At 39.1% G+C, this 22,196-nt stretch overlaps 1 protein-coding gene across 15 annotated transcripts in view; it reads right to left on the reverse strand.

Annotated features, from left to right (window-relative positions):
• DLGAP1 (DLG associated protein 1) overlaps positions 1-22,196 on the reverse strand; it is a 1,070,811-nt gene that overhangs the window by 116,474 nt on the left and 932,141 nt on the right. The gene's annotated exons all lie outside the window — the stretch shown is intronic.

The raw sequence follows: 22,196 nt of genomic DNA on the forward strand, positions 1-22,196 counted from the left end.
TATTTTGTTTCTCTACAGAAATAGTGTAATTAAAAAAATTCAAGATGACTCCAAAAGTCATGATAAAGACAGTGTAAAAGATGAAGGGAAATGGCAGATGTTGACACAACCCGCTCTGTTAATCTGAATTTAGTTTAAGCAAAGGAAAGGATTGGTAGTATACTACATCTGATATATGGCCTTAAGGCACCCAGAGGTACCTCAAAGGCAAAATACACTCAAGTCCGAGAAGACCACACAGCTGTTAAAGGATGCTCCACCCCCCAGTCCTAGGAGACTAAATAATGGTCTCCTACAGAACTCCCAGAGGGCAAAGTCTGCCTACCACACACAAACATGCAAAAGAGAAAGACCAAAGCCACAAGTCCTTGAATCTTTGCCTAAAATGCCTGCCTCACTGAGCCTCCCTCCCTTCTGGAAAACTCCTGGGAGTTCTGGGGTGGGGATTTGAAGCTGCCTTCCCCCAAGGAGATGGGTCTTCATTTCTCTCTCGCTAGCAAGCTTTATTCCCCCTTCACAGAAACCCACCTCTAGACATTATAATCCTAGTGATGTTATGATTGCCAAATTCTACATCTAATCAGGAGATAATGGTCATTCCACCTGCTTGCTTTGGTGGCCAAGTCCTGCTCAGAGCTATGTTGGCATTCTCTGTCATCACATCCCATTAGAGGTTGCGTGTGGGTGTCTGGCGGGGAGTGGTGATGGTGGCAAGGAGAAACCGTTTTAGGTAGAGCACATTGCAACACAACCGCTCAGTGTGTATAAAGTTCAGCAAGGTGGCACCGCTCAACAATACCCCTACACAGAAAACAATCAATAATTGAGCAAATTATTTTCAGGAAATTAGATTTTGGGCAACTCCAAACATTCATAATGGCAAATGGTTTACTTTCAGGTGGTTAAACCAAAAGGATAAATTTTACTCCTGAGAGACAGAAAGGGGATTCGTGATTAGCTAAGTTTGGGGATGCAAAATGAGAAGTACTAACTGTAGTGATGAAAACGTTCTAAACTTAGATTGTGGTACTAAATACTAAATACTAAAAACATTGAATTGTATACTTTAAATGGGTGAATCTTATGGTGTTTGAATTATATCTCAAAGATGTTAAAATTGAATTCTAACAGAATTACATTTTTTTTTAAAGAGCTGCCAGGGTTTAGGTGGACAGCCCCAACCGAGTCCTGGCTGACCGCCAGCATTTATTGGCAGCCATGTGGGTGACCACATTGGATGCCCAGCCCAGCTGAACCTGTACTGATGATACCTGCATGAGAGACCCTAAGAGAGAACTGCCCAGCTAAGTCCATCTCCAAATACTGACCCACAAAATTATGAGCAAAATAAAACAGTTATGGTAAGTGGCTAAGTTTAAGTTTGTTATGCAGCAATAGCAACCAGAAAACTTTTTTTTTTGAAATTTTTTTTTGTGAAAAATAATATATGTACAAAAAAAGCAATAAATTTCAAAGTATATTGCAATAATAAGCAATAATAATAAGTTGATGAACAGATTTCAGACTGGTATGGGTTACATTTCCACAGTTTTAGGTTTTTACTTCTAGCTGCTCTAAGATACTAGAGACTGAAGGAAATATCAACTTATTGATTCAGCAATTATACTCATTTGTTAAACCTTACCTTCTCTGTATAACTCTACCATCACCTTTGATCTTTCTATCCCTCTCTTCAGAGGTAATTTGGGCTATGGCCATTCTAACTTTTTCATGTTGGAAGGTGCTATCAATAATATGGGGTATGAGAGATGTAACTAGCTGATGTTCTAGAGAGGCTGGACCCTCTAGGTTTCAGGACTTATCTTGTCCAGGGACCCATCTGGAGGTTGTAGATTTCTGGAAAGTTACACTAGTGCATGGAACCTTTGTGGGATCTTACATATTGCTGTAGGTGTTCCTTAGGCTGAAATGGTTTTGGCTGGGGTTTGGCAAGTTATGATAGAAGGTGGCAATGTCTAACTGAAGCTTGCATAAGAGTGACCTCCAGAGTAGCCTCTCAACTCTGTTTAAACTCTCTCAGCCACTGATATTATTTGTTACACTTCTTTTCTCCCTTTTGGTCAGGATGGCCTTGTTGATCCCACCATGCCAGGGCCAGACTTATCCCTGAGACTCATCTTCCATGCCGCCAGGGACACTTTCACCCCTGGATGCCATGTCCCACATAGAGGGGAGGGCAATGGTTTCACTTGCAGTGTTGGGCTTAGAGAGAGAGAGAGAGGCCACATCTGAGCAACAAAAGTGGTCCTCCAGAAGTAACTCTTAGGCATGCCAACAGGTAGGCTAAGCTTCTCTACTACATACATAAGCTTCACAAGAGTAAGCCTCAAGATCAAGGGCTTGGCCTATTGATTTGGGTATCCCTAATGTTTGACACAATATTAGAGGTTTCCCTGATGGTAAAGTTTAATAGTTCCATATTTTCTCTCCCATCCCTCAAGGGACTTTGCCAATACTTTTTGATTATCTGCTTAATATATTCTAGGATGTATCCTGGCATTACATTAAGCTATACAGGATTAAAGGACCTCATTTTTACTCAGGGCTCCTCCTGTGTTTCGATGGTTCAAATAAGCTATCCAGACAGGTAGAGTTAGATTATGTACTACAGAAAATTTAGTTTTTGGACAAAATAAACCTTTCTTCTTTTGGTCTCAAAACCAGAACACTTTCTAATCCTTACAGTCTGGATACTGAAGTGAGGATGAGAGGCAGAACTGAACCCCAGCGGACATTTAGTGTGAGAAAAAAAGAAACCTTTCTTGTTTCAAGTCTCTGAAATTTTTAATGTTGTTACTGCAGCAGAAGCTAATCTAATTTACAAACATGGTAATTTTTTTCTTTCTTTTGGTTTCATCCTTTGTCCTTATTTAAGGAGTATCTCTTGGAAACATCATAAAGTTGTTTTTGTTTTTATCCAAACTGATAGTTTTTACCTTTTGATTGGAGTATTTAATCAACTTAAATTTAATGTAATTGTCATATATTTTAACTTCTCTCTACCATCTTACTACTTGTTTTTGATTTGACAGAAACATCTGTTATAATGTTTCTCTTTTCCCTTCCTCCTTGCTTTCTTTTGAATTTACCAATAACTTCTTATTATTTCACTTTCCCTTTATGAGTTTGTAATTACATTACTTTTAATTATATATTTCAGGTGAGTATGTCAATTCCCTTAAGCATAAGTATCCCTCTACTAGTTTGGAAGTTGTTCATTCCTTTTCTTTCATTTTAGTTGCTAATCTAGAAATTATAATTCACATACTTAACTGGTTAATATCTTAATATCCTTAACCTCTTCTTAGAAAACACGAGGTACTTAAAACACTTTAACCTTTAACTCCATTAATCCCCTCTAGATTTCTGGTACTGCTGTTAGGTATCTTGAATTCTATCTTTTTAAAAAAAAATCACTAGAAATCACCTTTGTTTTTAAGCTACTAATGCCTTTTTAGCATTACCCATATATTTGCAACTTTACTCTTTGTTCTTTCTGCACTGCAGATCTTTCATCAGGGATCACTTTTCTTCTACCTTAAATAGTTTGCAGTTCCCCTTAGTGGTCTGCCTGTGTCTTATTCTCAGTCTTTATAAGTTTTGTTTTTTAAAATTTTGCCTTTATTCTTGAAAAAGATCTTCACTGTATAAAACTTCGTATGTTGGAAGTTATTTTGAGTGTACTGAAGATACTGTCTTCTGACTTCTATGGCTGTCCATCTCTTGGTTCTCTGAAGTTTATCTTTCTTCCTCCAGCTCATTCTAGATCATTGATTAGTGTGCTGGTCTGAATCTGTGGTGGACCTCAGAAAAGCCATGCCCTTTGATCCTCACTCAATATTGCTGGGTGGGAGCATTTTGATTGTTTCCATGAAGATGTGACCCACCCAATTGTGGGTGGTAACTTTTGATTAGATGATTTCCATGGAGGTGTGTCTCTACCCATTGAAGGTGGAGTTGCTTACTGGATTCCTTTAAAAGAGGAAACATTTTGGAGAGAGTCTCTTTTTTGGTAGAGCCATGAGAAAGCCAGCAGACGCCACCATGCTTGCCATGTGCCCTTCCAGCTGAGAGAGAAACGTTGAACGTCATCAGCCTTCTTGAACCAAGGTATCTTTCCCCGGATGCCTTAAATTGGACATTTCTATAGACTTGTTTTAATTGGGACATTTTCTCTGCCTTAGAACTGTAAAGTACCAACTTATTAAATTCCCCCTTTTGAAAAGCAATACTGTTTGTGGTATATTGCATTCCTGCAACTAGCAAACTAAAACAGATTTTGGTACCAGAGAGTGGAGTGCTGCTGCTGCAGTTTGCAAATACCAAATATGTTGGAACGGCTTTTTAAATGGATAAGGGGAAGAATCTGGAGGAGTTTGGGAGAAACTTGATAGAGAAGGCCTAGAATACATTGAAGAGACTGTTGGTAGAAATGTGGACTCTAAAGATACTTCTAATAAAGCCTTAGACAGAAATGAGATGTGTCATTACAGACTGGAAGGAAGGCGATCCTTGTTTTAAAATGGCAGATAATCTGGCAAAGTTGACTAATGGCTTTGGCTGGAAGGCAGATTTTAAAAGCCATGAACTTGGATATTTAGCAGAAGAGATAGCCAAATTAAATGTCAAAAGGGCAGCCTGGTTTCTCCTCACAGCTCATGGTGAAATGCGACAGGAGAGAGAGAAGCTGAAAACTGAACTCCTGAGTACAAAGAAACCAGAAATTGAGGTCCTGGAAAATACTGGGCCTCCAGAAAGGAAGACTCCAGAGAATAGCGCCCTGTGCGAGGATTTAACCAAATGTGGAACCAGTCAGCTATTTCAGAGAAAGTCAGGCTCAGACATGGAGTTATCCAGGAAGGATTTGTGGAAACTTCTTATGTCTGATGGGCATGATCCAAGGCTACTGCAAAGAAAGCCAACGAGAGTGCTGTGGGACCTGTATGAACAGAGCCGCTGCCAGTCTGGACTGGGGGGTTCAGAGAAGGGACACATTGGAGGAAAAACAACTTCAGAGGCAAAATCATGGAGGCTGAGGTCTGAAGTCAAGAAGCCTCGGGCCAGGAAAGCGGACCCATCCAAACCTGTCGAGAGGGTGAGTTTGCCCCAAAGACAGAGGATGGCCTTCCACCTGGTTGCAGTGGAAGAGTCATGCAGCCTCAGGCCTTGGAGAGGGTGAAGCACATTCCTTGGGGTTTGGGGAGAGCCTGGCTGCCACCACATGGAGGGGTTTAGCGTGTGCCCCGGAGATGGCACAGAGCTTGGGTGCAGCCCCAATGCTTGGAGAGGATGGAGCCGAGAAAAAGGTGGTCTCCCAATGTCCCCCAAGGTTGTATTTGAAGAGAGGCAGGCCTCTGCGTAGGCCCTTGGAAAGAGTGGGACTGCCACTTTCAGAAGCCCCGAGGATAAATGATTCTCAGACTTTGAAATCTAATGGACTTTGCCTTGCGGGTTTTCGAAACTGTATGGGTGCGGTGACCCCTGTGTTCCTTCCTCCCTATGGAAATGGGTACATGTATGCTATGAATGTTCCTCCTTTGTATGCTGGCAGCAAATAACTTGTTATGAGTTTTCAAAGGTCCAGAGCAAATGGAGAAAATTTTGCCTTAGGACAGACCATGCCTGTAACTGATTGATGAAATTTTATACTGTCTCTAATTTTGTACTTCATTTGTATTGCTGCTGAAAGGTTTAAGGTTTTCTGATATTGCTATGGAATGAATGTACTTTGCATCTGGAAAGAGCATGTCTTTTTGAGGTCCAAAGGGTGTAATCTTAGAATGATTTCTTTTCTTTTCTCTGACTCCATTTGGGGTTCGTTGAGCCTTTTAAATATATGAATTGTTGTCTGTCTTTTACCCTTTTTGAAATAGACTCTGTCTCATCTTAGCTCTGTTGTCTTTTAAAAACTCTGATTTAGTCATGTTTGAATTTTTCATTCTATCTTCCATATACCATAACATCTCTTTGGTATTTTTCATATCTTTGTCACCCTTTGTTGACATTTTGATAATCATTTTTGCCCTGTCTTGAGGTGGTTTAATTCTGTTTCCAGCCCTATTTTGCTGTTAAATCTCCAGGTTCAGGGTGTGTGTGTGTGTATATTCTTAAGGAAAGACCACCGTATTCTATTTAACATACAGCTAATGTATACTTGCTATTTAAGGTTCTTATTTAGTTAGGTAATGTATGTCAGGGAATTATGTCAATGCATTCTACTGTAATGTAGGACCTTATTCTTTTTATGGTTTTCTGACTTCATCACAGATGGCTGTACAAGTATAAGAAATGAAAGATATTTCATGGCTTTTAAGCTCTAGGAAACTCCTTACACATAAAAAGTGTGACTTGTAGTTAGTTTTGCTTGGGCTGTTGGTAGGCCTCAGTTCGTAGCTGGCTGTTGGCTAGAGACCATTCTCAACCTGGAGACCTCTGCATAGGCCTGTCCCAGAGGGAGGGGAGAGAGAGGGAGTGGGAAAGAAAGGGAGAGAAAGGGAGAGAAATTACAGAAACACAGAGAGAAAGCTGTCCATTGAGTTTTTTATTTCAATTATTTATTTTCAATTTCTAGCATTTTCTTTTTAAATACCCTCTTTACTTTTTTTTAAAAAAGTATTCTCTCATTACTTTTTAAAAAAGTTTCTTCTTTCCTGTAAATATTCTGAGCTTCTCTTTTATTTCTTTAAACGCATATATTTGTATTATGACACTTCCAATAATCTAACATCTTAATCCTTTGTGAGTCTGTTCTCTTCTCACTCATGGTTTCTTGTTTCCTTGTATGCTTGATTACTCTTTTTAAATTGTGGGAATATATATTGCGGAAATATATATATATATATATCATAAAATGTGTCATTTTAACCATTTTTAAATGTAGAATCCACTGGAGTCACTTACAAATTACAATGTTGTGCTACCATCAACACCGTCCATTTGCAAAACTTTTTCTTCACCCAAAACTGAAACTCTGTACCCATCAAGCAATAACTCCACCTTTCCCCTCTGCTCTGTCCATGGTAATCTCTAATCTACTTTCGGTCCCTGTGAATTTTCATATTCTGGATATTTCATATAAGTGGTGCTATACAATATTTATCCTTTTTTGTTTGACTCATTTCATTTAGCATAATGTTTTCAAGGTTCACCCATGTTGTAGCATGTCTCAATCCTTTTCAGTGGCTGAATAACAAGCTACATTTTGCTTTTTCATTCATCTGTGGATGGACACGTGGGTTGTTTCACCTTTTAGAAGTTATGAATATTGCTGCTGGTAATGTTGGTGAACAAGTATCTGTTTTGAGTCCCTGCTTTTGATTCTTCTGGATATATATCTCGGATTGCCAGGTCAGATGATAATCCTATGTTTAACTTTTTGTGGAGCAGCCAAATGTCTTCCATAGCAGTTGCATTTTTTTATAAACCCACCAGCCACGCATGAGGGTTCCAATTTTTCCATATCCTCACCAGCACTTATTTTCTGTTGCTTTAATAATTGTCATCCTAGTTTGTGTGACGAGATATCTTGTAGTTTTGATACACATTTGTGTGCTTGGTCAGTTTTAACATTGAGCAGAAAGCTTTCCTTGGGAAATTATTTTAGAAAGTTATTTGCAGCCCAGAAAAAATATTACTTTTTCTGTAGAGGATTTTCTGTTGGAATATCATTCATGGCTTGAGGGCCTTTGAACCACTCAGGTGATGTGGATTTGGGCTGATGATAGGAATGAAGGCTGCATTTGGTTACTGACTTCTCAGGAATGGATAACCTCCCAGATCAGTTGTTGCTGCACCCAGATAAGTAGTTGTTGCTGTTTCTTTGGAGTCAGGGTAGGGAGTGGAGAGTAGATGATATGGCATTGGCTACTTTATGGTTCATCCTACTGTGAGGGAGTAATCTTTTGGGGCACCAGTTTTATGGGAGAGGGTTCTTGGATTATTCTTCCTGGGGGGCAGGCTCTGGCCTTTAACATCTGTCCTTTTTCCCTACTCCAGGAGACTATCAAAACCTAAAGTCATGTTTGACCTCATCAAGCAAAACTCTCAGGGCTGAAGCATGTTCAACATTCCGTTTTCCCCTCCATGCTCCTTGCTAACTCATTCAGTCTGTGATGTTTTTAACCAATACACACTTACACACACACACATACATATTTTTTAGTATTTATAGTTGTTTTCATTGGAAAAGTTTGTTTGAATTATAGGGCCTACCATATTACTAGAAGTGAAACCCTATCATAATACAATTTTACATTTGGAAAATTAAATAGTTACTGATTTTTGAATCATAATGACCAAATATAAAATCTTATGAAATCTTTTCTATTGTGAATGACTTTCAATGGATTGATTGTGTGTGTGTGTGTGTGTGTGTGTGTGTGTGTGTGTGTGGTGGAAGGTGCTTTGTATGGGTCCCTTAGGAAAATTTATCAGAATTTCAGAGTGGAAGAAGGTGATTTTGATTCTAGGAGTGATTATGTATATGTATATCAAAAGGTAGTTTCAATTTTTTAAAAGTTAAAAATAACATGATTCGATAGTGTATCCAATCATATTTTCTAAAATTTCATTGAAATTGCAACTCTACAAATTCCATAATGGAGAGGTTCTTTTACAATTTTGGGTCACTGACTCCTTAGATAATCTATTGAAAGATGTAGACACTCATCTCTAAACACCTCACACATGCACACATATACTAATTTTTATTATAATTTCAGATGGTTTAAGAGACTAAAGTCCATTTGTGGATGAGGAGTAAGAATTTCAGCTCTAAAATTACTGAATAGTACTTCAATTTCCATAAATAAAGGAATAATTAAACTATGGCCATCATTCAAATAGAATTTTATGCAGACATTAAAAGAATACTAATGCAGACAGATGCTATAGACACTATGTCAAGTGAAAAAAGCAAGCTGTTTTTGTATATATATATATTATCTATATGATGATTCCATTTGTGAAATGCATAGAAAATATCTGGAGGACAATATGAGAAATTTGGACAATGGGTATTATAGAGTTGTTTTTCTTGAATCCACATAATCTTGCAAATTCCCTCACCACCTAAACTTAAGATTTTTAAAATATATTTTGAGGAAAAATTTAAGTAAATTAAAAGTTGAAGCCTTGTTCTAATATATAATATTTTATAACCTTTATAATTTACTCCAAAGGAAAAAATAATAATATGCATTCATTGTTATGTAAAATAAAGCCCTTTTCTGTATGTTAAGATTTTGATTTCCCTTCCTTTTTTTGTTTTTCTAAAGACTAAAAGACATTTTTGGACTTTGCTTTTGGCTTGGCTCCTTACTGGCCTATCTTGCTTTAGGGTCTCTTTAAATTTTCAGTTCCTTGTTTATGTGTAATGCCCTGGCCTCATATGAATAAAATCCAGACATATGTAAATTATATTGAGATTATTGTCTGAATTTCTACATGAGTTCTTTTTCATGACCTGCTGAGTCATATATTAAATTTTCACACAATATGTTTCATGGATTATGAACTCAAATTATACTCTGCTCTTATAGTCAATCACATGAGAGGAAGTAAATGGAAAAGTTATGTTCTGACATAATGGTCTTGGTCTCTGGAACACGGAAAGACTCTCTTTTAGCAGATATTTGTACAGATTTATTGGGGGGTAAACAAATCTAACTAATACCAAATACTACATTTTTTTAACAAGTTATTTCAATTTAATCATACCCTTAGTATGTGCCCAACAATACTTTCTTTAAAAAAACAGGCAGATGGCCACAGGTTGTGGTTTGCCAACCCCTGATCTAGAAAATAGGAATGATGTCGTTCACCTTCTGGATTAACAGCAGTTACACACAGTAGTGCGGTAACTCCATGAGGGGCTGACACACATTGGCTGATTGTCATCCAGTGGGGTGATGAGGTACCTGACGATTTGTCATGTACAGTTTGTTTCCACAAAGGAGGGCTGCAGGTAGTAGGTAAATACAGCTCCATTCACCAGGAACTTTTCATTATTTTGTGTCCAGTAGTGGGCAGGTGTAATAAGTAAGTCTCAGATCCTCCAAGAGGGCAGCAAATAAGCCACTGGTGGGAGTCTAAGGACACTGGGGATCTGGGCTGTGCAGGGTGAATAGGAGGTTTTAAGAGAGAGGTCATGGGAGGTAAAGGGGAAGAATTCATATTCCCCATCAAGGGAACAGCATGTGCACAGACACAGAGGTAGGAGGGCCCAGGTGTACTCTGAGTAGGCTATGGAGGAAAAGGGTAAGGAGACAGGTTGGAGACAGAAGGAGACAAGACCCCACCTTGGGTCAGAGTAAGGCTGGAGAGGGTGGGGAAGTCCCGACAACCACAGCTTTTCAGCTCTGTCCATCATATTCCTCTCCTGCATCTGTTCTGGATGTCTCACAACCCCAAGTGACATTCCAACACTCTTCCCAGTCAAGGAGTCCTGAGGCATTGTGGTGAAAGGCAGGGAGTCACACCAGTGAAGTCTGAAATACCTGTTTCTTCCTTGCTGGGTGTTTTTTTAGGAAATGCCTCCATCTCTCCTCATCTGCTTGTACCAAGTCCTGCTGGGGGAGTAAATGGAATAGTAGAAGGCAATGCTTAACGCAGACCCTGCCTAGTACATAGTAAGTGCTCAATAAAGAGAAATGATTATAATAATAAAACACCTCTCATGCCCCACAGCCCCCATGCCATTGGTTCTAAGTGGACCTGGGGACACTTGCTGCCCAGGCTGGGGAAATCTGGGCAGTGAGCTTGGTCCTTTCCTTTGTCACAGTGTGTGGACTTAAACACTTCAAAAGCATCCAGTTCCAGCTGTTGAGCTGAGGAGTAGGGGAATGGAGGCCTTGAGAAGGAAAATGCCTGTGCCAAGCCCCCACAACCAGTTCAGGATAGCACTGCCATCCCTTGAACACACTCTGTGCAAATCGCACTTTACCAGCTCCACTCTCCCAATGAAGGAAAACAGACTTAGAGATGGTTTAACTGACTTTCTTACTGGCAGAGCTGATGACTCCAAACCTCAGGCACTTTCTATGCCACACTGAGACCTCCACCCCCAAAGAACCAGCCTCTCCAAATCTTGGTAGGATGATCAATCACCTGGGTTTGTCCAGAACTGAGGGTTCCCGGGGTGCAGGCCTTTCAGGGCCCAAACTGGGAAAGTCTTGGACCAACCAGTATATCCTATTTTTTTTAAGCAGAGCAAATATTCTGACTTTATTATCTGGTATGAGGCATTTTGGGTAACATTAGAAAGGAAAACAATTTCCCGGCTTCCGTTAGCCCAAATAATCACAGAAATCACTACAATAGAAGATATGTGGAAAATCCAAATATTCTATCCTGTTGATGATAGGAAGTTTCACATCTAAGCTAGTCAAGTACCTGGTTGTCCCATTTTTGTCAGTGAATAGGGACTCTGCATTCTTGGAAGTCCTCAGAGTTTTACCTCACTGAGACAGCCGGTTTATTCACACCCACTGCATAGGGGAGGTAACTGGCTGAGGACAAACTCCTGAGAACAGAGAAGTGGTCAGGGATGACCTTCGGGGGATTCCCACCAGTAGACGACCACCATTTCCATCTTGCAAGGGGTTATTTGCTAAAATCTTTCTTACGTTTAATTCAACTCTCTCTTGCTCAAAGTAAGCCCCTTACATTTAATTCTGACCTCCAAAATGAAGGAAATTGGCATAACCAATCAGTAATTCCACATTCCTCTCCCTCACCTCTGTGTTTAAATCGTCACTGATTCCTTGAAATCCAGTCCCCTTCTTCCTCACTCCACTGATTGCCTTGGTTTTGATCGGCCTTCCATCATAATCACTGAATTCTCTGCCTCCAACTTGCACCCTTTCTAATTTATTCCCTACACTGCTTTGTGAATTATCTTTTGAAGAGAAAAACCAGGTTATTCCGCTCACTGGTTTAAAGATGTTCAATGTCTTTTTACTTCCTGAAGGATAAAGTCCAAAGTCCTTGTTGGGACCATAAAGATCTTTACAGCTGAGCCCTTTATCTCCTGTTTCTTCCTAGTCTCTTTATGCCTTTTGTGTCTTTCCCAAACATATGGATTTTGCTGCTTCCCTGACTTGAAACATGCTATTCTCTTTGCCTGTAAGTTCTACCCTCCTTTTCCACCTGGCAACTTCTATTCATCCTTTAAATTTCAGGGGTGCTCTCACCTCTCCTGTGAAGACTTCCTGAATTATCGAGACTGCCTGTGAGCAGGTGGTTCTTAGGACACTGCCTTGCTACAAGTAATCATGTTTCGATAGCTGTCTCCCCCAAGAGATCAGAACCCATATCTTAAACTGTCTTGGACTCTAGTACTTACACGGTGCCTGGCTCAATACCAATTTTTTTTTTCAGTTATATTTTTTCATAAACTTGGACTAGTTTGTACATCTTTCAAAGGAACCTGATCTTTCCCCAAGACAAAGACTGGGCATTTACCACCTCAGAATGCTCCTGGTTACTCAGCAGGTAGCTGGAATACATTATTTGTTTCCTGACCATTTTCTCATAATTTTGCATATGTGTGTTTTTTGCATATAGGTATTTCCAGAGCTGATTAATAAACAAGAAAGAGGCAAAAGCTAATCAAGGAAATTCACTTCTTCCTCATTTTAAGTCCTATACCCTAGAATATAAAAGAGAAAAGCTACAGATCACTAGAAAAGTCCTCATCTAGAATCTTTCCTCTTTATGTGCCTTATACAAATAGGTTTGGTTTTCTGGGTAGAGGTAGTCACATTTTGCTCCTTGGACAACTTTCTTGTGTGTGCGTATATGATTTTGATTGCTCTTTTAAAAATGTTTCTCTAGTTTTTGAAAAAAAAACATATTAATAAAATAGACTTTGGGTAAGGAACTAGCCAATTCTAAATAAATAGAAAGACCACCACCTGACTCATAGAGCACTTTAAATATGTTCGATTAATAAATCAACTTGGAGACTTCTGGGAAGATGACTGACTAGAGTAGCTCGAGATTAGCCCTGCTCCATGGAAAAGTTAGAGAAGGGACGGAAGAGCCCAACTCTGCAGTGAAATCAAGTAGACCTTGTTACCTATCATAACTTGCCAACCCCCAACCAGGACCATTCCAGCCAATCCTAAAGAACACCTAGGGCAATATATAAGATTCCACAGACTCTTCCAGTATCAAAAATTTAGAATTGCCATAGCCCAGACAACCCCAAAGAGAGGTATGGAAAGATCAAAGGTGATGGTGGGATTATACACAGAAGATAGGACTTAACAAATGAACATGAATGCTGAATCATTAAATTTCTATCTCTTTTAGTCTCCAGTATTTAAGAGCAGCTAGAAGTAGAAACCTAAAATTGTGAAATTGTAACCCATGTCAAAGTCTGAAATGTGTTCTACAACTAATTGTGGTGCTGTGTTTTGAAATTTATAGCATTTTTGTATATATGTTATTGTTCACAAAAAAAAGAAGGAAAAAAAATTCTATTGTGATGATAAAAAAGTATTTAAGCCTCTAGCCTCCTATATTCAGGAGCAGCTAGAAGGAAAAATATGGTAGCCTATGACAAACTCTGGGATCTATTCTGTAACCACTTTTTGAAGAGTGCTTTGAAACTATTGTTTTTTATTTCTTTGCTTCGTGTATGTGTTATAGTATACAATAAAAAAAGTTAAAGGAAAAAAAAGTACGGGCATAGCCTAAATACCCCTACAGAGTGTGAGAAAGATCAGAGGTGATGGTGGAGCTATACAGAGAAAGTTGGGTTTGACAAATGAGTGCTGAATCATTTTACTGATATTTCTTTTAGTCTCCAGCACCTTTGAGCAGCTAGAAATAAAAACCTAATATGGTGGAATTGTAACTCATACCAAACTGTGAAATCTGTTCTACAACTATTTGTTGTGATGTACTTTGAAATGTATTGCTTTTAGGTATACATGTCATCTAAAGAGAAGGAGTGTAACAGAAAAGATAGGATTTAACAAATGAGGATGACTGCTGAATCAATATATTGACATTTCTGTCAGTCTCCAGTGTTTTGGAGGTGCTAGAAGGAAAAACCTGAAATTGTGGAACTGTAAAACCCATACGAAACTATGAAATCCATTCCATAACTACTTGTTAAAATGTACGTTGAAATTTATTGCTTTTTTGTATAAATTTCACAATAAAAAAAGTTAAAAATAAATAAACTTGTCTCATTATCAATTCTAGGTTGTTGGTTTTTGCCCCCTGCAAGGCAACTTAATTTTCCCTCCATCGCTTTCATCTTTTTTTTTCTTTCATACTCCCTAATGTGCATTTTACAACCCTTCATGCCTTCTTGCGAGTGAAATAATTTTGTACTTTTGAAGAAGATTGCAGTGAGTATTTAGAATTGGAGAATTTTAAGAGTTGGAGAATTTTAAGAATAACATCAAGCTCTTGAGGCACTGTGTTTGCTTTTGTGCTTCTTTAACATCAGTAAAAGCATTCTATAACATTTGTATTTGATAGTATCGTGTTAATTCTTATATAATCAGGAAAATAGCTATAAATTAGTCTGATTATAAAAAAATTTCACCAAGACCCTAAAATTGTCACATGGTTTATGGCATTAACACAGATATTAGCTAGGTTGCAATGGTTGTATAAGAAGTCCCATTTCATTTAATCAATTTTGTCTAATCATGTTCAGTAATAAGCTCACAAGAACTCAAAAGCCAATGGTATACTCTACCTTCAGTTTCCTAAAATAGCTTTCTACTCCCATTGCTTTCAAATAGATAAGTCCCTAAAACTCTTAACCCCTAAACTGGGCAGTTCTTTGCAATGTCTAAAGGAGCTTATCTGAGAGGTGAGGGCGTGAATGGGCAACTTGTGGAAATAGCAGAGGGTCATGGACCATTCTGGGGTGAGAATTTCATAATTCAGCCTGTTTAAAATCTGCTCACAGATAAGGTTTCCACCAAGGCCAGCTTCACATAGAGCCTACAGTGACTCAGGCAAAAAAGCCTCGTAAACCTCTGATGCATGTGGTGATGGAGAAACAGTTTGACAGATACAAGACATATTACATTGGACATAATTGTACTTCCGTCCACAGAGTTGTTTTTAAGTTGCTTAGCCAAATGAACTAAACTACATGATGATTTAAAAAATGTTTTTCTAAAAAAAAATTAAAATTGGGCCAAGGATTTGAATAGACTTTTCTCCAAAGAAGATACTCAAATGGCCTAGTGAATATACGAAAAGGTGCTTAATATCATTAGCTGTTAGAGAAATGCAAATTAAAACTCCAGCGAGATACAATGTCACACCCGCTAGAATGGCTATTGTTTTAAAAACTGAAAATAACAGCAGTGGCAAGGATGGAGAAACAGAAGCCCTTGCTCATTGCTGATGGGATGTCAAATGGAGCAGCCACCGTGGAAAACAGTTTGGCGGCTCCTCAGAAAGTCAAACATGGAGCTACCATGTGACCCGGAGATCCCACAGCTAGGTCTCTGCCCAAAAGAACTGAACGCAGGACTGGGACAACTATCTGTACCCCAATGCTCATCTCAGCATCAGTCACGATAACCGAAAAGGGGAAACAACCCAACGGTCCATCCACCGATGACAGAGAAACCAACGTGGTCCATCCACACAACGGCACATCATTCAGCAGTAAAAAGAAGTGCTGGGCTGTACTCGCCACAACACAGATGAACCCGGAAGACATCGTATGGAGTGGAGGAAGCCAGACCCAAAAGACAAATGTTGGATGCTGTTTCTTTCATGAAATGCTTAGAGTAAGGAAATTCATAAAGACAGCAAGCAGAACAGTGGTTACTAGAGAAAGAGAGGAATGAGGAGTTATTGCTAAATGATAGCTTTGATTTGGGATGATAAAATAGTCTGGTAATAGACAGTGATAGGGTTACACATTATTGTCAATGGACTTAAAGACTATTCACTTAAAATGGTTACAATGGTTTTATGTTATGTATATTTCAACACAATTAAAACGACATCAATTATTTTTAAGTAAAAACAAACAAACACGTTTTTCTCACAGTTCCTAGGAGAACTACAGCAGTAGAGACTTACATGCAAGAAATGCTAAATAAATATTTGTAGAAAATAAGTGGATATAGAGAAAGAGAAATAGGGTAACAGTAGAAAAGCCTCCTAAGGCCTGCTCTGGCTAAGTACCAGGGACTTGGCTCAGGTTCCCAGTTGCTCTGTTCTCAAAGCTCCGGGATCCTATCTGGAGTATCAGCCCCAATACCTGCTCTTAACTGGCTCTCCAAAACATGCCCACACGCTTGACTTCCGAGCCAATCAATGCAGAATGGCCCACAAGACCCACAATCAAAAACAGACTTCTCTCCAAAATGAAATATAGATTACAATGTTCAAAAGCCCTTCAAAGCAATTAGAAAAGTTAGGACATGGAGCTATAGCAAAAAATAGAGCAGCTGATACCCTGGACTCGGGGTCTGAAAGGAACCACTGGTTGAACAAGTACTGGAAACTGACAAAGCTCCCAAAATGAGAAGCCCTGTACCAGAGATGTTTGCTGCTCAGGCCCCAGCTGAGAGCCTTTGGTATTACTTGCTTCATGAGGACACCAAACTGGACTGGTACCGCATATCTGCATTTCTTCCTAGCTGAGAGCCGAACGCATGTCCACTGCACAAAGCTGAGCAAACCACGGGTTTCCTTTGCTTCAGAGAAAACCCTTATGCCCAGAATCACTGTGTTCTTCTTTTCTAATACAACTAGTGCTATTATTATTATTATCATTGTTTATTGAGCATGTACACACTGTACCAGACATTGTATTATACAATTTAGTCATTACTATTATAGTTATTCCAATTCTCAGTAAGGAAAAAGAGGCACAGAGAAGTTCATTAACTTGCCCACCATCACACAGTAAGTAGGAGAGGTAGGACTCAAACCCTAGCAACCAGAAATGAGAACTGAACTCTTAGCAGCTGTGCTATACTGAAATCTATCTTTCATGAAGTATGGCAAGAAAGACTACTCAGGAGTTCCAAAAAAGCAAGAGGATGGGTGTATATACAAATGCAACATATGCATTACTGTCCCCTACGGTACCAGCAGTGGTTTGGTTTGCCCTCCAAGAGGTCTACCCTTTACCCTCCTGGGAGCCTTTGGAATCCACTCAAATATCTTGTTGGTCAGGGGGCCTGGGGCTAGCCAGACAGTAATAAAGTGATTTAGGGTGGGGGCTGCCCATGCCCTAGGGTGGAGCTGACCAGGCAAAAAAGACTAACTAACCGAGGGTGGGCACTTTGGATCCTGCGGCATCAGTGGACCTGGAGACGGTGCTTACCCACGTGGGCAATCAATTAATTAAGCACAGGTAATGGAGCCCCCACAGGAACCCCGGACACCAGGGTTCAGTTGCGCCGCCTCTGTGGGCAGCCCACCGAGCGCGCTGTCACACACAGGTACGGGAGAGGAAGGCTGCCTGTGACCCCAAGGGCGAGGACGCCTGAAAGCCGGGTTTGGATTCCCCCATGTGTTTCTTCCCGTGAACTGATTTTTCATCTGTATCCTTTCCCTGGAAAAAACCATAACCGTGAGTCGCACAGCTTTCAGTGACTCAGTGAGTTATGGAAGCTGAGAGTGGCTGGGGGAGCCTCAAACTCTGCAGGCGGCGACAGTAGAGAGGGTGGACTCGTGTGGACTGTGAGCCCTTTGACGTCGCAGCTGCAAGCTCTCACATTAGACACGGCATTAAATGAAGAAGTAGAAACTTCGGTAAGGTACAGAGAACAGGCTCTGTTGCGGTGTGCTGTAGGCAGACGGTCCAGGCAGAAGGTCCTCTAAGGGGACACGAAATACACGTGTCCTGACAAAAGAGTCAACAGATCTAAACCATCAATTAAAAAAGCAAAAACAATCAAAGCTAATAAAAATGGAATTAAATACTGCTCCAAGCTAACATTTTGTCAGCTTCATTAATTGTTAAATTTACTACTAATGAAAATTTCCTTATATTTGGAAGCGCTTTGCGGGTTAGAAATCTTTTCATTTTGTGGGAAATTCTAAATACATACAATTGCCAAGGAAAATAATCATAAATTAAATGGATTTTACATAGACATTTTAAATGTAAGCAAAAATAATAAACTATTTCATAATTTTTAATGGAAAACAATTTGTTTAATGGGGACGTGGATCCTGGTAATATGTTTGAAATGTTATAGGGTGGATTTTCTAAAATTAGTTGAGCCTGGGGGCCTATCAAGTTCCTAAATCATCTGATTTTTCACCACTGTTGGGTAAGGACACCAAAGCAGAGATGAAATGATTAGCCCAAGGCAAGTCAATAAGGACAGAAGTGAAATGCAAAGCTCTGCCTTTGCCTCTAAATTGCTAACCATTCTCCACAGCACGGGTGCTGCTTCTTTTCAGTGTCTCCAGGGAACTGTCTACACTAACAGCTAGATCCCATTCTCAAATTGAATTACACAGGTCAGAACTCACCACTGTAGACATGCCTTCTCGATTATGTTTACTTATTTACGCTCCATCTTAATTGCCCACAAAAACTCACCAGCTACCCCTTTACCCAATTTTGTGAGATTGTGCCTGGAAGCATTTGTTACTATATGCCAATTTGAAAATTTCACTGTGGCTGTCTAAAAACTTAAATAAAACTGCTTTTAACCCTATCCAAAGAGGTAGAGTATGACTGAAAGGAGAGTAGCGAGTGGTGGTTGAGTTTGTGAGTTCTACTGTTAGCCGGCCCTGGATTTAACATCCAGGACCTTGAACTAGCAATTTAGCTTCTCCATGCCTTCACATCCTCTGTAAATCTGGGGAGGGTAAGAGTGGCTGCTGAAGTGCTATGAGGTTTTAATGAGATAATATATGTGCTCCCTTTGCTAACACTAGTTGCTAACATAACATAAAGTGCTCAACAAATGTTAGCTTTTGGCATTATTCTAGCCTTCATATCTCATCTCTTAGCAATAATGTAGTTCTTTGCCCATGACTTTAAAAGTCTGTCTAAGGTGGGCCAAGTTGGCAGTTTTTGCCTGCCATGCCAGAGACATGGGTTCGATTCCCAGTGTCTGCCCATGTAGGAAAAAAAAAAAATCTGCCCAGGGAATCAGTTATACATTGCTAGGAGGAGTGCAAAATGGTGCAGCCTCTGTGGAGGGGAATTTGGCAATATCTAAAAAAACTATTTATGCATTTATTCTTTAACTCAGCATTTAAACTACTAGGAGTTTATCCTGAAGATACACTTCCCCAAATACAAAAACAGCATAGTCTCAAGGTTATTTACTGTAGTATTATTTATAATAGCAAAATATTGGGCATAGGCTAAATTTCCCACCCATAGGAGACTGGTTGAATAAATTATGGTGCATACACTTAATAGAGTACTGTACAACCATAAAAAAGAATGAGGAAGAGGGAGTGCACAGGTTGTTCAGTGGTAGAATGCTTGCCTACCTTGTGGGAGAACCAGGTTCAATTCCTGGCCCATGCAACAAGGATATATTATGAAATTAAAAAAAAAGCAAGATACAAAAGAGAGTGTATAATCTGCCACCTTCTATAAAAGCTAGAACAGAAATATATATATGAAATTTAAATGTGGGAAATACACCACAAGCAAGATAAAAAGACAAATGATAAACCGAGAAAAAAAATTGTAACTCATTACCACAAAAGTATAATTCCCCTAATATATAAAAAAGAATTTCAACAAATCAATAGGAAAAAATGGCTCTTAAGCATAGACTCAGGTTCACTCCTAAGGATATTGCTGACTGAAACCTCAGAGGTTTGATTCCAGAGTGTTTGTGACACTGGGGAAAGAGGCACACTCAAGTAGAACTGGTATCCACTGATAAAAACAGTGGAAAGTACTTTGGCCGAATTTAGGGAATCAAAAATGCAAGTATCCTTTGTGATAGATAGAATGAATTCTCACCAATATCATGCTCTCTTCTCCTTAGCAAAGGAGCTAACAACTTCTCAGCCCTCTTAAAGCTTGGCGGGTCACATGACTAGTTCTAGGTAATAAAATGGGTGGAAATAAAATGTCACTTAAAGCCTGAGGCTCGCTTTCTTTTTCTGCTGCCATGTCTGAGAAGTTGTGGGTTCCAGAGAGCGCAGGCATGAAATGGTGGAGCTTTTGGCAGCTGAGTGTCTGAGAGGTTATGTGGAGCAGAGACCTGCTGCCAGCATTCATGCATGCACTAAGAATTGGAGCAGTTCTTTAAATTATGCCACTGAGATTTGGAGTTGTTTCTTATTGTAGCAAAATCTACTCCAATTAACACAATTTTTTTTATTCAGCAACTTCACTTAACAGAATCTATTTGAAAACATACTTTGATAAAATGAAGTGTCTACGTTATTATTTACTGAAGCATTACTTGAAATTGCAATAGATTACAAACAATTTACAAGCGTGGCAAAGAAGAAACTGGTTAAATGAAGTCTGGTGAATCCGTATAGTGGAAGACTATGTAACTGCAAGACATAACCAGGAAGTTCTCTATGGAAATATGGAAAGATTATCAAGACATATCATTAAGTGAGAACAGCAAGGTGTATGCTACCTTTTGTGTAAAAAACGGGAAATGATATATTCATAATGACAAAGTAAAATCCTTTGTCAACTCTTTATCATCTATAGGAACCTTGAAAGTCAAATTTTCAACCTGCAGTGCCAACTTTGCGCTAGGCCGTTTTTCTCTCTGGGCATGAGGTTTTAGCCATATCTAACTCTTGGACATGCCAGGTGCTTCCTTTACCCTCTGCCTTTGCATGCAAGGTTAGTTTCCCCCACTTGCTCTTTGCTTTCTGTACCTTTCAAGACTGAGACATGTTCTTTGGGATACCTTTCCTGATCTACCCAGGCAGAGTTCCTAGACTGACTTCTGTGTTTGCCTAACTATTTTCATATATTCTTCCTATTGCATTCATCCTATGATATTATAATTGCCTATTTCCACATATGATGATTTTTCTAGACTGCATAACTGCATCTGGTTCTTCTCTCTATCCCCATGACTTAGCACAGAGAATACTATCTTATAGGCATTTAATAAATTCATCAATAATTTTTTCACTTATAAACAAACAATGGAGTAATAAAGTATAATTTATCATTTCTGTGAATAAAGATTTTTATGCCTGTTGTCGCAGACCTCAAGCCACTTGTACCTTTACCTCAGTGTGCCTTACAAATATATTCATGAGTGCTATGAAAAAAGCTGGCATGCACTCAATCATTCTTTGGTGGAACTTTAAAGATATTCTATTTTTAATCTGATGAACACTTGTTAGAAAAGTGCTAGTACTTCAAAGCAATATTAAAAAAGAAAGAGAAGAGAAAATTAACAAATAAAAACATCCAAACATAAACCAAAACAATAACCAGATAAAGAGAGGAAAACAGTTGAATAAAGGATATTTAGAGATGTTCGGTTCTGATCATTTTTCTAAAGTGATGTGTTATCCTGATAGCATTTGTGCTGGTTTGAATCTGTGGTGGACCCCAGAAAAGCCATGTCCTTTAATCCTCATTCAATATTGCTGGGTGGGAACATTTTGATTGTTTCCATAGAGATGTGACCCACCCAACTGTGGGTGGTAACTTTTAATTAGATGATTTCTATGGAGGTGTGTCTCCACCCATTGAAGGTAGAGTTGCTTACTGGAATCCTTTCAAAGAGGAAATATTTCGGAGAGAGTCCCTTTTGTAGAGCCACGAGAAAGCCAGCAGACGCCGCCATGTTTGCCATGTGCCCTTCCGCTGAGAGGGAAACATGAACTTCATCGGCCTTCTTGAACCAAGGTATCTTTCCCTGGATGCCTTTGATTGGACATTTCTATAGACTTGTTTTACTTGGGACATTTTCTCGGCTTTAGAACTGTAAACTAGCAACTTATTAAATTCCCCTTTTTAAAAGCCATTCTGTTTCTGGTATATTGCATTCTGGCAGCTAGCAAACTAGAACAGCATTACACAGATTTCCATTAGATTATATGTAATAAAATTTTTTTTAATTTAGTGAAAAACAATTTATCAGTCACATGACCTTAACCTTAAAAATTCATGGAATAATATGAAACAAAAGTAAAAAAAAGTCAAGCAAATAAAAAATGGACCTTTTTAGAGTTCAGTTTTTGAGCCAGTGTAATAAAAA

This window comes from Tamandua tetradactyla, chromosome 18 (assembly GCF_023851605.1).
Source record: "Tamandua tetradactyla isolate mTamTet1 chromosome 18, mTamTet1.pri, whole genome shotgun sequence".
In the NCBI taxonomy this organism is placed as follows: domain Eukaryota; kingdom Metazoa; phylum Chordata; class Mammalia; order Pilosa; family Myrmecophagidae; genus Tamandua; species Tamandua tetradactyla.